This window comes from Alligator mississippiensis, chromosome 1 (genome assembly GCF_030867095.1).
Source record: "Alligator mississippiensis isolate rAllMis1 chromosome 1, rAllMis1, whole genome shotgun sequence".
Classification (NCBI taxonomy): Eukaryota; Metazoa; Chordata; order Crocodylia; family Alligatoridae; genus Alligator; species Alligator mississippiensis.
In genome coordinates, this window is record NC_081824.1 from 191,866,969 (window position 1) to 191,884,063 (window position 17,095).

Here is a 17,095-nt window from a genome sequence, read left to right on the forward strand (position 1 = left end):
CCCCCCTCCGCGCCGGAGAGCTTGTCCGTCCCCGCGCGGCCGCCAGGGGCGCAGCGCACGGCTACTTCCTCAGCCCGCGTTGTCTCTGCAAGGCTCCAGGGCCGGCCCCGCGGCCACAGACCCGCCCGCCACCGCCTCTTCCCGGGCAGGACGTCGGTGTAGTACGGGCAGAAAGCCTGCAGCAAGCCGCCTGCGCCAGCGCTCAAAATAGGCGGGCTTGAGGGGCTGAGCCCCCGGGCTGCCCCGCCAGGAGTCGGCGTGGGACTCCAACCCTGGGCGGCCCCCTTACGTTGAGACCGGAGCCACCAGTGTGCCAGGCCTTAAATATAAAACGATCCTATTGGAAGCCCAAAATTATCATATGTGCTGAAAAACGACTGTGCCCATGCAAATAAGTCTCTTACTGACTTTCTGTTGCTCACCGACTCTCCGGTGAGTGAGTGACAACTGGGTCACCAAAGTTGAAGCTTGTCTTTTATTTCGACGCAAGCCGGCATAAGAAAGTGCTGACGGCAAACCGGAGAGTGACTTGTATTTTCTATATGCTGTATCAGTTAACTGCCTCAAAAATGATCGTACCTTTTGAACGCTTTTATCATTATCAATCATACATGGTACAAGAGTTGGAGTTAGGGTATAAGTAGGATGATTAGCGTACACCTGGCAACACTAGGAATGACCTTTCCTGACACAGTAAACCAGCCTGGGGCATGCTCCGAACTGCTGGGGCTGTGCCGCTGCCACTGTTGTGGGTATCCTGGCTGGTTCATGTAGAGCTAGCTTGGGTGTCTCTGCAGTAGTGGGATCAGGGCTGCCGCTGTCTAAATTTTTGGATAGTCCATTAAAAAAAAAAAGGCTTCAAATGCTAGTCTGTAAAATCCACTAGATAAAGTTGAGCCATTTGTAAAAAAAAGTTTCAAAATCATTAACTTGATTGAAGATGTGCCATCAGAATGAGGCTGGATGCAAGTGTTATGGACAGAGCAGAGCAGTGCCACCTTGTGTTTCACAGTGCAGACAGAAGTGCAGCTCCCAGCTGTAACTCAGAGCCTTTTCCGCCATTACCCCAGGACCAAAGAGAAGTTCATTGTTGGCTCCAGGGGAAGGGGAATCTAGCTGTGGGCTAGGAGCCTGCAGCCAGGTTCCCACAACAATGGCCATGGCTCTCTGCCAGTGCTCACTGTTGTCATAATGGGAGGGACAAAAGGCAGCAAAGGGAGCTTGTTCTTGGGGCTCCCCAGCTGGTGCTGAAGGGTGGGGTGGGTGAATTGGAGCTCCCCCTCCCCTCTGGGGAGCTCCAATACACCTGCCCCACCCTCGAGGGGGGGGGGGGGCTGAAACCACCCCAAACTGAACTTCCTCCACTCCCTTTTCCTCTTCCCATTCTGAAAACAGTGACAGCCTGGGAGCTCTGCAGACACAAGTTACAAAAGACACTGTATTTTTAAATGCCTTCATCTGATACCTCATGCAATGAGGGGTCAGATTTTCACTTGATAGGCCATTTTTTAAGTTGTCTGCAGCCGTGCATTTGTGTTTGGTCACAGCTGAAACTGCTTTCTCTGGCCAGATTGGACGAAAATTGTCACTTCTGTCTGCACCCTGAGCTGGAACGCAACTTGGTGCCCTATGGGGAGTTCTCTGTCAGGGCTTCGTGGTCTCCTCCTTTTGGTAGCCACATACTGCTGCTGCATCCTGTCTGCCATTACCTGCTATAACAGCTGCTCACCACAAAGGTAGGCAGGGCCTAGATCTTGCTGTTTGCGGGTTACTTTTGGCTAGCACAGGTGGTAGAACCCCCAGACAGCAGCCATGGGTGAGCCTCCCTTCCAGAAAAGTGAGCTAGGTGGTAGCTCCCCTTGCTTGGTTTGCTGACTGAGATTATTAATTATTTGAGTTTCACTTAATGATTAATGGCTAAGGTTTTCTCCAAGGTCATGCGTTTATCCCTTCCCCCCCCCCCCCCCCCGTAATAAACCCTGTTTTAGTTGAACATTGCTTGTGAGTAGAGTTTTGTTCACTTCAGAACACTCAGTTAAAATGTATTTTCCTGTGTTTCCGTGCGGGACTCAAGGCACCCAAGTGTTAAACTTCTAAATTTGAACTTAGCCCTTCTTACTGCCATCCAGGGCCTGGCAGAAAACAATACATAAAACATACGTCAGTACAAAAGGTTGGCTGTCAGTAAAAAGTTTGCAGATTGTCAGTAAAAAAAAAGAAAATTGGGGGGTTGGCAACCCTGAGTGGTATCGAACCTTCATTGGCCCATGGACAACAATACCAAGCAAATAACATGCCACAGGCAAAATTGTATCTTACTTTCCCTGTTGACCTTGGTTTTAACTTTATAATCCCTGCAGTCATGAGCAGTATCAGCAATATGTCACCCTGTGAGCTGTGGGTTGGGTGCCACTGCTCTACACTATGCTGTAGTATAGACTGATCCTCAGCATAATAGACATTGTACCTACTAATGCAGCTTGTTCTGGCCTGTGCTTGTAAAACCAAGTTTAGCAGTTTATTTGTACTGATTATTGAAATTTAGCTAATTGTCACATAACATATCAGGAATTACTCTGATTCTCTATGCAGTTCTTGAACATGACATCAAGACATCTCATCCCTGAAGAGGGTTATAGAGTTCACCATCCAGGGATTCTGGAGGAGAAATACCTCTGGTCCTCAGAATGGAAATACAAATGGAGAATCCCAAATGGGATTAGGCATGAAATGGACACGAAACTGCTCAGACCAAGCAAAATACTGGCAATTCCAGATATGTGCAGAAATTCAGGTGCATAGGGAACATTACTGGCAGGTATGTTAAGGATTTCAGTTTTGGATTTAGGTATCTAAACTATGCCAAAATCCCATGTTTCTGGCTGATCTTACCCTTGTTGACTGAATGTTTCATGGTATTAGACAGGGGTGTCTGTTTATCCTAGGAGAGAGGATTTCTGAGTCATATAAATATTCATCCTAATGAACTGGTATACAATAAGAACTGAAAACTTTCATTCACTTGCAAAAAGCAACTTGGCTTAAGATAAGCATAAGGCAATTAGTACAGCATCTGCATTTAATGGACTCTATGGCCACTTCCAGACATGCAGGGGCACGTGCTTGCAGCGGCATAAATTTCCACAATGCACGTCCCTACGTGTGAGCTTTGCTGCAAGACAAATTGTCCTGCAACAGGCAAACTGCCCTTGCCCAGCTCCTACTAGCTCTTCAACCAGGGAGAGCTGGATGCTGGGGTCAACACTGATGCTGGTCCCAGCAGTCTTACCTGGTGGCCTGGAGCAGCAGGGGCACAGGTTGGGCAGCATGGAGGCCTGGACAGCAGCCAGAGCATTGCTCTGGACAGCCTATCCTCTGTGCGTACTGATGCATGCTTGTTATGTATGTGTTGCGCTGCTTTTTCTTCTGGGTGGTTTGGGGAGGAGGAGGTTGTTTTTGTTTTGGGAGATTTTTGCTACCAGAAATCCTGGTAGCAAATTTTGGCCACGTACTGCAAATTTGCAGCACGGGGCACATTTTAATGTTTTCTGTGTGCAGTTTGTGACACCACAAACATCCTGCCCCTGCATGTCTGCATGTGGCCTATTTGTTGTTTCAGTGAGATTTAACTATCATTAAAACAGCACATCTTCAAATTGTTACTGCTTGGGCACAAAAAACTCACCTAAACCAGGCCTGTAATGACATTTGTTGTTAAATCAGTTCTTTTCTGTTTTCTCTGTGTTGGATTATTTGGAGAAACAGAGTTCCCAAAGGACTAGTGACTAATCTTAGTGCAATGAAAATGGTTCTAAGAACAGCTGTTCTCCCCGAAGGCAATCTTACTGCTCTCCCAAATATGGAGTGAGTATTGGTACAGCTACTCCCATAGAAATCCTATCCTCTTAGGAGGAAGAGAAGAAAAACTGTTTTGTATTTGAGTTATAAACCTGCTCTCATGCAATTTACACTGTGTCACTTATGTCAAACTCATTAATTTTTGTGACCATTTTACAAAGAGAGAGAGAAAATTAATGAGAAGGAAATAAATTCTCTCCCTGTATTAAGGGGTGATACTCAGCTGATTGCACCAGAGCCTGTAGATGGCTGCTGTGTATTGTGTTGTTGCAATACAGCCTGTACTCACTGTTGTGTGGCTAGTTTTCTCCAGAATTTTTTTTCCATGATTGACCAAACTGTGATAGATATATAAATAGCACAGTGCAGAGTTGGTTAGTGGTTTCATGCTTTCCACTTCTTCCAGCAAACCATGATGACTTTTAACTTGACAGAAACATCAGTATAAGGACAATATGCAGAGTTTTAAGTACAGAATCAGTGTAATTAGGCAGACAGAAGGGATTCTGACAACCTGCTGCTCTGTTCCCTACACTAGCATTTTGTGCTTCCAAAGTTTTAACCACAATGCTTTTATTAATAAAGTCTTTTTCCACATAAAATTAAAATTCAGATTGGGCAAGTACCTAGGGTACAGGCAAGATAGTACTGTTATTCCCTGGAGCTCTGCCTTGCCCTCTGGAAGTTTTTAATCAAAAAAGCCTCTACATTTTATAGGTCTGAATCAAACCATCATACCTCTGGTAATGGGAATACTCCGTTCATTCTGATCCTCATTTACATCTAAAAGAAGAAATAATCTTTAAGGTAGTCTGGCTAAAGGACATGATCTGCTGAAGGCTTATTAACATAAGTGTCACAAGTGGGCTACTCACGTAAAGGTTACTCAAATAAAAACGATCCAAGCAAGAGCATCTTGCAGGACTTGGAACATGGATTTAATCTTTATACTGAAAAAAGCTGTGTGTGGCCTAGAAAAAAGGCACTAAGGCGGGTGGAGAAGAGACAGAGAACACACACCCACATGTTAGTAACCGCAGCACTCACCAGGCGGTTTACCAGTTGAACCGGGGGGTGGGTGGATGACCAACCAGCCTTACGGACAGGCCAGGGATGAAAGGGACACTGACTCAGTTGGAAGATAGTAAAATTGAACTTAACGTTTACTTACAGTAAGATTTCAACAGTGGTTACACAACAAAACGACAGTGGTGAAGCAGTAGTTAAAGATGACAGGTAGGAGATAGCAATTGCTTTTTCCGATGTACATGCGGATGGGCAGCTCACTATTCAGTGAAATAATAGCCAGAGTGTGACTATTCATATGACTATTCGTATGACTATTCGGCCATGGGGACACTGATTCCTGGACAGGGTGATCAGTCCTATCTGAGGGCCTGTGTGGAACCCAGGACCCTGTGCTTTAGCGCGCTGTCCCTTTTATAAACTCTTCAGCCAATCAGAGGAGGCTGCTGATTTACAGTTAAGAGAGTGTGTCTGCTGGCCAGGCAGCCACGCTTCTGCAGCTCCTGGTTCGTTAAGGCTGTCTGATCACGAGCTGGTCAGCATCATGATCATGAGCTCTTCACACGCTGAACATGACCTGCTCTCGTGTTCTGCATTGGTCTGGCTGAGCGTTTGGTCACCTTTTCTACTCAGACACCACAAAGACCATTTTTCACCAAAAAAGGCAACACAAAACAGTTTTCTCTATCTTGTCAATATCAAATCCCCTTAAATGTTGTGATATTTAGGTGATCAAAGGTTTGTGCTTATACAAAAGGTATCCCAAAGGATGCAGTAACCAGTTTAAAAAGTTCAGATTCTTTTACTGGCTTGCATTCTGTGCTGGCTCAAAATTCTTATTTGCTTAATTGAGATGCATGACCATGGAATATACAGTGACAATTAGCTGTCCTGCAATCTATTTATGCTTCCTCTCCTGTATGAAGTGTGCCAGCAGACCAGCCTTCTACTCATAGCAAGGAGGAGGACAGCAAATCATAGGACGGATTACCTTAATTTACACTATCTTATTACTGAAATTAAAAGCAAGCTTTCTTTAATATGAAAGAAATTAGATCCAAAGCTTTCACCTCTTACATCACCCATTCCTATTCAGATCAACATTCATAAAACCAGGTCATTACTTTCTGAGATCTTTTAGGCCATTCAAAAGAAAGTGGTTTCAATCCTCCATGCAAAGATGATTACTAGTCCAGTTCCAAGGAAATAAATGAATAACCCCAAATAGTTTTAGGATAATGTACCTAAAGCTATGCAAAGGTATTTTTAATAAGAAAGAAACATCAGAAGCCATGTTTGAAAGTTTACCCCCATCTTTTCATGGCATTCTCAGCAACGAGATAAAGGAGTGATGTACAAGGAGACTGAATTATCCATTCAGATCCATATAGCTAGGCTCTCAAAAAAAGGGGTGGAAATGCAGCATTAAAAATAGGGGGAAAATATGCTGCGATAGTAGCCAGTAGCAACTGCCAGCAAGTGTCCGTATATAGGGGCAAACAAAGACCTAACAGAGGCTGATGAGCAGGGATCCTGGTTTTCTCTGATTTAAAAAAAAAAAACAATTTTTGGTTTTAAAAAAAGTAACCCCAAAACCACATTTTTCCGTGATTAAAATGAAACACCACTATATCTATATAGCAGCCAGTCCTGAGCTGCATGACTCCAAGACAGCATTTTTCCCAGATTCACAGCATTTCAGCCTACAAAGGGCTGCCAGGAGCAGGATGCAAGGGGTGCTGCATGCATGTGCATGCCTGCACACATGCACATGGCCAGGAAATACAGCTGGGAAGCATGGAGAGCAGATCAAGGCCCCCATGGTGAGGGAGGGAGGGGGGCCAGGGGCTGGCGGTACTGCCCAGCCAGGGCGGTGCATGGGGCCAGGACAAGGAGCGGGACAGGGCCACAGGTGGCTCTTCCAGTGGATGGTGGACATGTCCCCCCCCGGCAGATTTGTGTGTGGGGCAGGGGCAGATGTGGGCTGCCTGCTGTGGGCTTGGGGCTCCCTGCCCTGCAGAGTTGTGCCCCCTGCTGCTGCTGGGCAGGCAAGAGGTGCACAACCAGTGTGGGGCTCCCAGGGGAAAGTCAGCAGGGCGGGGAGCCCCAAGGCTGCAGCAGGCAGACCACATCTGCCCCCATCTCCACTCCGCTTGAGTCTGGTCCAGCCATGCCGGCAGCTGGCGGGGGTGTGGCGTGTCCCACCTTCCTCTTTTGAAAAGGTGGAGACCCTATTCCTACCCCTGTGCTAGGGCTTATGCAGCCCTTGACTCCTCTGCCTCTGGTTCTCTGCCCTAGCCCTTTGCAAAAACAGGGCCCAAGTGCTGCCAATCCCAAATCCACCACACGGGCTCTCATTCCCTTCATGAACTGCTCAGAGGCCTGCCACTCAACTTTCTATTGCATTCCCCTAGCCTGCCTCTTGCAACACTGCTCCTGCTTCCCACCTGTAGCAGGAGTAAGGGTCCCTGTTAAACAGGGCCCTTAGACTCTCATAGTATATTACAGTATACATTTCACATTACTGCAAACTGAATTCATGCTGCCTATCCTAATCCAAGATTTTGCTCAAAAGTTCAACTGCAAAGTAACCAAAGAATACAGATGTTGAAGTCCAGATGTTTATACAAGTAAGGGTTGCAAGATTATACCAAATATACTTCTTACTGAAGTATAATGATCCTCCAAGCCCAAAGGGTGACAATCCCAACATGGATCAAAGGGGGCAAGCGTGCTCAAAAGCCCTCATGGCTCACCAAAAGCATCCAGGAACGTCTCAAAGCTAAAAAGGAGGTGTACACTCAATGGAAGAGAGGGGCCATCACCAAGGAGGATTATACTTCCATTGCTCAAGATTGTAGGGGGGCTGTTAGAAAGGCTAAAGTGGAGACAGAACTGGGATTAGCAACCTGGATCAAGGATAACAAGAAGTCCTTTTTTAACTACGTATCGGGTAAAAAGAAGGTACCGGGCAACGTGGGGCCTCTGCAGGACACGCTAAGAAATCTGGTGGTCACACCAGACGACAAAGCTAATCTCTTTAACAATTTCTTTGCCTCCATTTTTCTAAGCAGGGACCGGGTTATCCCCTTCACCAGGATCCCAGACAGACCCAGGGGAGGCGCAGCCAGGCCCAGGGTCACTGAGGACCTAGTCAGGGAACTTCTGGTGGGACTAGACGTATTCAAATCAGCAGGTCCTGACAATCTCCACCCTTGAGTGCTGAGGGAATTAGCAGAGGTCTTTGCAGGACCCCTGGCATGCCTTTACGAACAATCATGGTGCTCTGGCGAGGTGCCAGAGGACTGGAAAAGGGCCAGTATGGTCCCCATTTTCAAAAAAGGGAGGAAGGAGGACCCAGGAAACTATAGGCCCATTAGTCTTATCTTGGTCCTGGGGAAGCTCTTCGAGAAAATTATCCATGAGCACATCTGCGAGGGACCAGCAGGGGAGATTATGCTTACAGGCAACCAACATGGGTTCATTAGAGGCAGGTCCTGTCAGACCAACCTGGTGGCCTTCTATGACCAGGTCACAAAATCCTTGGATGCAGGTGTCACGGTGGACATAGTCTTTCTGGACTTTAGGAAGGCCTTCGACACTGTCTCTCACCCCATCCTCATTAAAAAATTAGGCGACTGTGGTGTCAATGCCTACACAGTCAGATGGGTTGCAAATTGGCTGGAGGGCCGCACCCAGAGAGTGGTGGTGGACGGGTCATTTTCGACCTGGAGGGATGTGAGCAGTGGAGTCCCCCAGGGCTTGGTCCTCAGGCCTGCACTGTTCAACATCTTCATCAGTGACTTGGACGAGGGGGTGAAAAGTACCTTGTTCAAATTCACGGCTGACACTAAGATGTGGGGAGAAGTGGGCACACTAGAGGAGAGGGACAGGCTGCAACTAGATCTGGACAGGTTACAGGGGTGGGCGGATGAGAACAGGATGGGTTTCAACACTGACAAGTGCAAGGTATTGCACCTGGGGAGGAAGAACCAGCAGCATACCTACAGGCTGGGGAACGCCCTTCTCATCAGCACAGAGGCAGAAAAGGATCTTGGAGTCATTATCAATTCCAAGATGAACATGGGCCAACAGTGTGGGGACGCAGTCAGGAAGGCTAATCGCACCTTGTCATGTATCCACAGATTCATCACAAGCAGGTCAAAGGAGGTGAGCCTCCCCCTCTATGCGACCCTGGTCAGGCCACAGTTGGAGTACTGCGTCCATTTCTGGGCAACACACTTCAGGAGGGATGTGGCCAGCATCGAGAGGGTCCAGAGGAGGGCCACCCACATGATCAGGGGGCAGCAAGGCAGGATCTACGTGGTGAGGCTACAGGACCTGAACCTGTTTAGCCTCCACAAGAGAAGGCTGTGAGGGAATCTGGTAGCCGTCTGTAAACTGGCCAAGGGGGACCAGCAGGCAATGGGAGAGTCCCTGTTCCCCTGAGCACTACCAGGAGTAACAAGGAATAACGACCATAAGTTAACTAAGAGTAGATTCAGGCTAGATATTAGGAGGCACTACTTCACAGTCAGGGCGGCCAGGATCTGGAACCAGCTTCCAAGGGAAGTGGCGCTGGCTCCTACCCTGGGGATCTTCAAAAGGAGGCTAGACAGTCACCTGGCTAGGGTCATTTGACCCCGGCATTCTTTCCTGCCATGGCAGGGGGTCGGACTTGATGATCTGCTCAGGTCCCTTCTGACCCTACCTACTATGAAACTATGATACTATGAAACTATAACGCAGAAACAAAATGTTAGGTATTGCCTTTTTGACCTTCAAACAGGAGAATAGAATGAGTCATACTTTAGCCTTGAGGTTCTCAGCTTTTATAAACCCAAGGCACTCCTCCTTAGACATCAGAGAACCCCTTAGAACATGCCAGTTCTTGGCTTTCACTCATTTTTTGACTGTGTAAAAATAATAGAGGAATCTATCTGTTGCAAATAACTCAAAAAGACCATAAAAAGTCAGAATGGCTTTGGCGCTCTGGATTCCTGTTTGGAAAGTCTGGATTTATTTTGTGAATAATAATAATAATTTTGTTTGTGCACTTTTAACAGTGCTAATATTTTGTGGCACCCCACAGCCCACTTAAAAAGATCTCACACCTCTGGGTGCCATGGCACCAGCTTGAGAGTCCTTGCTTTAGCCTATTCCCCACACCTCTTGAAACAAGCCCCACACTGTTTCTCGTTTTCTGTATTTAAAGTGGTGTTCGCTTATTCCTACTAAGTAAAAGTGCATTTCTGTCCTAATCTTGTTTCAAATGCTAGGTCAATACACACAGCACTTGAAAAATTCATATTTGTTCAGAATGTAATAAATCCTCAATTAGTGCCTACATCCTGCTATTGTAGAAAAATAAAATGTTATAATAGCCTTACCATTGTTTCTATGATCTATGATTAAAATACCTTTTTAAAGTTAATCTTAAATCAAATTCTTGCTGTAAGAGTATATAAGACCGAGTTTATAATAATATTGTATATTAAATTATACTGCCAGAGTGCAAACAGAAAACAAAATTCCTTTTTCTGTCAGTTTGCAATTCTCTCTGAGGAAAAATTAAATTCAGTCTTAGCATCTTAAGTAACATTGACTCTACATTTTCCATATCAGCTACAAGTGCTAGTGCATTATTTCTTTTCTGCCTTAGGAGACATCAATCTCTCCCTATTTACTACATAAGAAGCCTAGATGTCAAATTCTGTCTTCAGAACCCTCCCAGGGCCAGATACTGAGTTGAAGGCATCTAAACTGGCTTTCTAAATTTTGCCCAGTATCAAAGTGTTTTATATTTTCCTTCAAGCTCATTTATCTTTGTCAATTGTAACTCCTTCACAAAAGACAAAAGTAAGGCAAATTATAGAAAGAATTTAATTTAGTGAAGTTAAATGTCTTTTTAAAAATAAAACTGACAGAAAACAAACATGGTTTAGTGATTTTAATCAGTGCATTGAGACATTTTCATGTCTTAAAAACTGACCTTAATCTTTGTGTAAGAATCCTATATTCCATGTATCCTGAAGTACATAAAAAGGACTTAAATCAGTAACTCGGGTTTTTAATAATTTGGTTATTAGCCACAGATGGTACAATCCAGTATTTGAATCCACTATGTCAAATACTAAAAACAAGGAAATATCAATTGGCAAAAGCCAATTAAGCATGCTTCTTGTTCTAGTGACTGCAACAGGTTACTTACATTTTTTAAATTATATTCCTGTATATTACTTGTAGGACCTGGAATATAGTATAGGTTCCATGAAGGGAGGCCCTGGTCACCAATGGTGTTTTGTTTGCAGGATCAGGACTTTGATTTCTAATGACAAATTCATTTTCTCTTTGTTAGGCAAAACATCACTTTTGTCCTCTCTGTAGACAAAGGAAACAAGCAAACTATATAGCAGCGGTGAGGCAATAAATGGAAAATTAAACTTTTTCATATAGAAGATTGTTAAATTATTCAATAACGATAACCTTGCAGATAATGAAAGTGGCCTATTGATGTTGGAAACAAGATTACACACAAATCCCTCTCTGTGTAGGCCAGGAACTGCCAGAATTAGGTTTGCTCATGAAACCTTAATTTAGGCCCATGGTGTAAGTGCATACCATGCATGGATAATTCCTGCTGTGCAATTTCTGGGCGTGTGATTTACTGCATGGTATGCTCTGAAAACAGGTTAATTGATTTCTTCCTGTGTTTTTCTTTGGTGTTCATCATATAGTCCATGAGCCCTTCAATTCATGGGCTGTCACTAGCAGCAGTGCAGCCATCCAACAGCTGTGGTAACCGCTATTTTTGCACTCCCCCCTAAGTGGCAGCCTAGGCCTAATACCCTGGTCACCACCCACCTTCTTACACTGTTGCCCAAAGCAGCCTAAAACTACAATCACTGGAAAGTTCCAGCTTGGCAGATGCAATCTTCAGATAAATTTAGTGTTAAATCCAAGTCTGAGCATACATAAACATTTGGGTGGATTTTCATCATGATGGCAAAAAGCACATTCCTGACACAAAGGCTGTCCTGTCCCCCTGTGAAAGCTTGGGAGTGCTAGATTAGTTCAAAGAAAAGGTCCTTGGAATTTTAATAGGGCAGGGGTTTTTAACCTTTTTTGGTTGGTGTACCCCCGGCAGCCACTCAAGAAGCAGAGTCCCCCTGGCCTGTGGACAAGCAGGGGGGGAGGGGGAGTGTGTTCACCCCGCCCCTTCACCCCCCCACCGGCAAAACTGGAAGTGCTGCTGGCGAAACTGGAAGTGCCTCCGTTTCTCCATGCCACTGCTGGATATCCACTGAGGTCTTCCCAAGTACCCCCAGGGGTATGCGTAATTGACAACCCCTGTAATAGGGAATAATCAACATATTCCTCTAGTCTTGTTCTCAGAAACAGCTAACCTAACTTGGAAGAAATTGTCTTACAAAAAAAAATCAGCCTTAGGCAGATATCCATCCAGCCTGGAAAACTTAAGTCTAGACTGTTAAAGGTGGATAGCACAACTGAAAATAAGGTCTTTATTTCATAGACTTTAGGGCTGGAAGGGACCTTGGAAGATCGTCGAGTCCAGCCCCCTGCCCGAGGGGCAGGAAGTCAGCTGGGGTCATGGGATCCCAGCAAGATAAACATCCATTTTTTTCTTGAAGGTGTTCAATGTAGGTGTTTGAACCACCTCCAATGGCAGGATATTCCAGACCTTGGAGGCTCAGACGGTAAAGAAATTCTTCCTTATGTCCAGCCTGAAATGGTCTTGCAGTAGTTTATAACCATTCGACCTTTTCATCCTTTGGGGCGTTCTGGTGAACAAACATTCCCCCAGATACTGGTGGTCACCCCTGATAAACTAATAGGTGGCCATCAGATCACCCCTGAGCCTACGCTTTTCCAGGCTAAAGAACCCCATAGCTCTCGGCCTGTCGTCATAAGATCTGTTTTCCTGACCTCTGGTCATGTGCGTGGCTCTTTGAACTCTCTCAAGCTTCCCAACATCCTTTTTGAATTGTGGGGTTCAAAACTGGACACGGTACTCCAGCTGTGGCCTCACCAAGGCCAAGTACAAGGGGAGAATGACGTCCTGGGATTTGCTTGAGAAGCATTTATGGATGCAAGCCATTGTTTTGCTCGCTTTACTAGCCGCAGCATTGCATTGAAGGCTCATGTTCAATGATGCTTGTGGTCAATGATAATCCCCAAGTCTCTTTCTTCCGTAGTGCTAGCCAGTGTAGCACTGCCGAGCCTATAAGGATGCTGCAGGTTTTTCCCCCCAAGGTGGAGAACCTTGCATTTTCCAGTGTTAAACACCATCAGGTTCTCGTCCACCCATTTGCTGAGCCTGTCTAGGTCAGCCTGGATCGCTCTCCTGTCTTCTGGTGTGGATGGTTTGCCCCAGAGTTTGGTGTCATTGGCGAACCTGGCCAGTCCGCTTGTGACTCCAATGTCCACATCATTAATGAAGATGTTGAACAATATGGGTCCAGGGACAGAGCCTTGGGGGACCCCACTGGTCACAGGGCACCATGATGATTGACTTCTGTTAATTACCACCCTCTGGGTCTGACCACGGAGCCAGTTTCCCAGCCAGTGGATCGTGGTGGACCCAAGGCCACAATTGGCCAGTTTCACCAAGAGTTGATGATGGGATACCAGATCGAAGGCTTTTTTGAAGTCAAGATATGTGACATCAATCTCTTCTCCCTTGTCCAGGTGATAGGCCACCTGGTCGTAAAAGGAAATGAGATTGGTCAAGCAAGACCTACCCGTAACAAACCCGTGCTGGCTATCCCTCAGGATGTTGGTGTTGGCCAGTCCATTAAGGATGGCCTCTTTAATAAAGTTTTCTAAGACCTTCCCTGGGATAGAGGTCAGGCCGAAGGGCCTATAGTTTGCCAGATCCACTTTCCTCCTTTTCTTGAGGATAAACACCACATTGGCCATCTTCCAGTCTTCGGGCACTACACCAGAGCACCAGGAGTTCTCAAAAAGCCGTGCCAGGGTCTGGGCTATGATGCTCGCCAGCTCCCTGGGGTGTAGATTGTTAGGGCCGACTGACTTGAGGTGCCCAGCCTCTCAAGGTGTTCATGAGGTCAGCATTGATGGAGGGCAGGGGATCTCCTTCACCTGGACCTCCCTGTCCCGTAGTGGGCATGGGCATCCCATGGGACTGATGAAAGACCGACGCAAAGTACCCATTTAATAGGTTGGCTTTTTCCTGGACATCAGTTGTCAGTTGTCCCATCTGGTTTAGCAGGGGTCCAATGTTGCCCTTGCTTTTCCTCTGGCTCCCCACATGGTCATGTCAGACCAACCTGATTGCCTTTTATGATCAGGTCACAAAAGCATTGGATACAGGTGTTGCCGTGGATGTAGTCTTTCTGGACTTCAGCAAGGCCTTTGACACTGTCTCCCACCCCATCCTCATTAAAAAACTAGGCAACTGTGGCATTGATGCCTACACAGTCAGATGGATTGCTAATTGGCTGAAGGGTCGTACTCAGAGGGTGGTGGTGGACAGGTCATATTCAAACTGGGGGGAATTGGGCAGCGGAGTCCCCCAGGGCTCGGTCCTTGGGCCTGCGCTGTTCAATTTCTTTATCAGCGATTTGGACAACAGGGTGAAAAGCAACCTGTTCAAATTTGCTGATGATAATAAAATTTGGGGTAAGGTGGGCACACTAGTAGGGAGGGAAAGACTGCAGCAAGACCTGGATAGGTTGCAAGGGTGGGCTAACAAAAACAGGATGCATTTCAATACTGACAAGTGCAGGGTGCTGCACTTGGGCAGAGTAACCAGCAGCACACTTATAAGATGGGAAACTCCCTTCTTGAGAGCACGGAGGCAGAAAGGGATCTTGGAGTCATCATTGACTCCAAGATGAACATGGGCCGACAATGCGAGGGCTAACCGGACCCTATCGTGCATCCACAGGTGCATCTCAAGTAGGGCCAAGGAGGTGATCCTCCCCCTCTACGTGACACTGGTCAGGCCACAGCTGGAGTACTGTGTCCAGTTCTGGGCACCCCATTTCAAGAGGGATGTGGACAACCTTGAGAGGGTCCAGAAGAGACCCTACAATGAGAGGCTACAGGACCTGAACCTGTTCAGCCTTCACAACAGAAGGCTGAGGGGGGACCTTGTGACCGTCTATAAACTCACTAGGGGGGACCAGAAGGGTTTGGGGGAGACCTTGTTTCCCCTAGTGCCCCCCGGGATAACAAGGAATAACGGTCACAAGTTGTTGGAGAGTAGGTTTAGATTAGACATCCGTAGGAACCACTTCACAGTTAGGGTGGCTAGGATCTGGAACCTACTTCCAAGGGAAGTGGTGCTGGCTCCTGCCCTGGGGGTCTTTAAGAAGTGGCTCGATGCCTTCCTGGCTGGGGTCACTTGAGCCCAGTTTTCCTCCTGCCCAGGCAGGGGGTCGGACTTGAAAATCTACAAGGTCCCTTCTGACCCTACTTCTATGATTCTATGATATCTGAAAAAGGACTTTATATTGTCCTTGATACTCGAAGCTAGCTGGAGTTCATTTGCAGCCTTGGCTTTCCTGGTTTGCTCCCTGCAGGACTGGACCAGTGCAAAATATTCCTCCTTGGAGGGGAATCCCGTCTTCCATCCTTTGTAGGCCTTTCTTTTTAGCTTCAGGAGGTCTGCTAGGTCCCTGGAGAGCCAGGGTGGCTGCTGTGCCCTCTTGCTGCCTTTCCTCCAAGATGGACTAGAATTAGCTTGTGCATTGAGGACCGCTCCCTTGAGGAGCAACCACTCTTCCTGAACTCCCCTCCCCCTGGGGTCGTGGTCCCTTAGGGCCTCACTGACAAGCCTCCTGAAATTGTCAAAGCCGGCTTTCCTGAAGTCAAGGACTTCAGTGTTGCTGATTTGCCAGCTTTATGGTGGATGGTGAAGGTAATCAGCTCATGGTCACTGTCACCCAGCTTCCCATCGATCACTAGGTCATCGATTAGGTCATCCCCAGTAGCCGGTACCAGGTTGAGCAATGCTTTACCTCTCATTGGCCCGTAGACTTCTTGAGTCAGGTAGAGGTCATTCACGCATGATAGGAAGCTTTGTTACCGCTTGGATTTTGCTGAGTGATCTTCCCACAAGATGTCTGGGTAGTTGAAGTCACTCATGACAACCATGGTCCTGGAGCATGCAGCCTCAGCCAGTTCCCGGGTGAACTCCTGGTCAAGGTCTTGACTTTGGGTGGGAGGTCAGTAGTAGACTCCCACCGTTGTGTCCCCTGTGCTGTGTTCCCCATGGATTTTAACCCAGAGGGTCTCCAGTTGTCCTCCCTGGTCACCAACATCAGCTTGCAGAAACGCATAGCATTCCTTAACATAGAGAGCTACACCCCCGCCCCTTTTATCTACTTGAACTCTCCTGTACAGGGTATAGCTGTCTATACCCATGGTCCAGTCATGGGTGGAGTCCCACCAGGTCTCTGTTATCCCTATGATGTCGTAATTATTTGTGTTAAGCAGGAGGACGAGTTCCTCCTGCTTATTCCCCAAGCTCCTGGCATTTGTATACAGGCAGGCACGTGTCCCCTTGGGGGCTCTTGCCTTGCCCACAGATTGTACCATAATGATCCTAGGGCCATTATTGTCACATTTGAATTCACAGTTGTTGATGTAAGTTGGTTCATACATTGTGCGATTTACTAAAAGTAAATTTACTTTTGTAACTAGAATACATCTCATCAATTCACTGATGCAATGCACAGTTGATAGATTTCATCAGTCCAATGAACTGTTGCATTCCTACATCAGAAATAAAGACAACAATGCTAAAAACGTAAAAAAAAAATTTACTAAACAAAGATCTAGCAATAGACCAGAAGAGGCTAGGCATGTTGTGTGGGGATGCGCTCTTCACCACCAGCACAGCACTGGCTGCCTCTGTTGCAGGGGCTCTGTGTCATGTGCCTGCAGCCCTGCACTTGCAGCAGGGAAGCCCCACGCTGGACTCCATGGGGAAGCAGGGGGTGGGGCTCCCTCCACTTCCAGCAGAGTGCAGGGACCTGCACAGCAGGGGGTAGGGGAGTCAGCAAACTCCAGCAGGGGCTTCCCCCCACTGCGAATGCTGGAGCTGCAGGCAGGCAGGCAGGCAGTGCAGAGCCGCACCCCACCAGGTGCCTGCACTGGGCATGAGCGCCCTGACCTCCCTGCTTACTGCTGCTGCCAGGCAGCAGGGGCTGCATGCCATGGG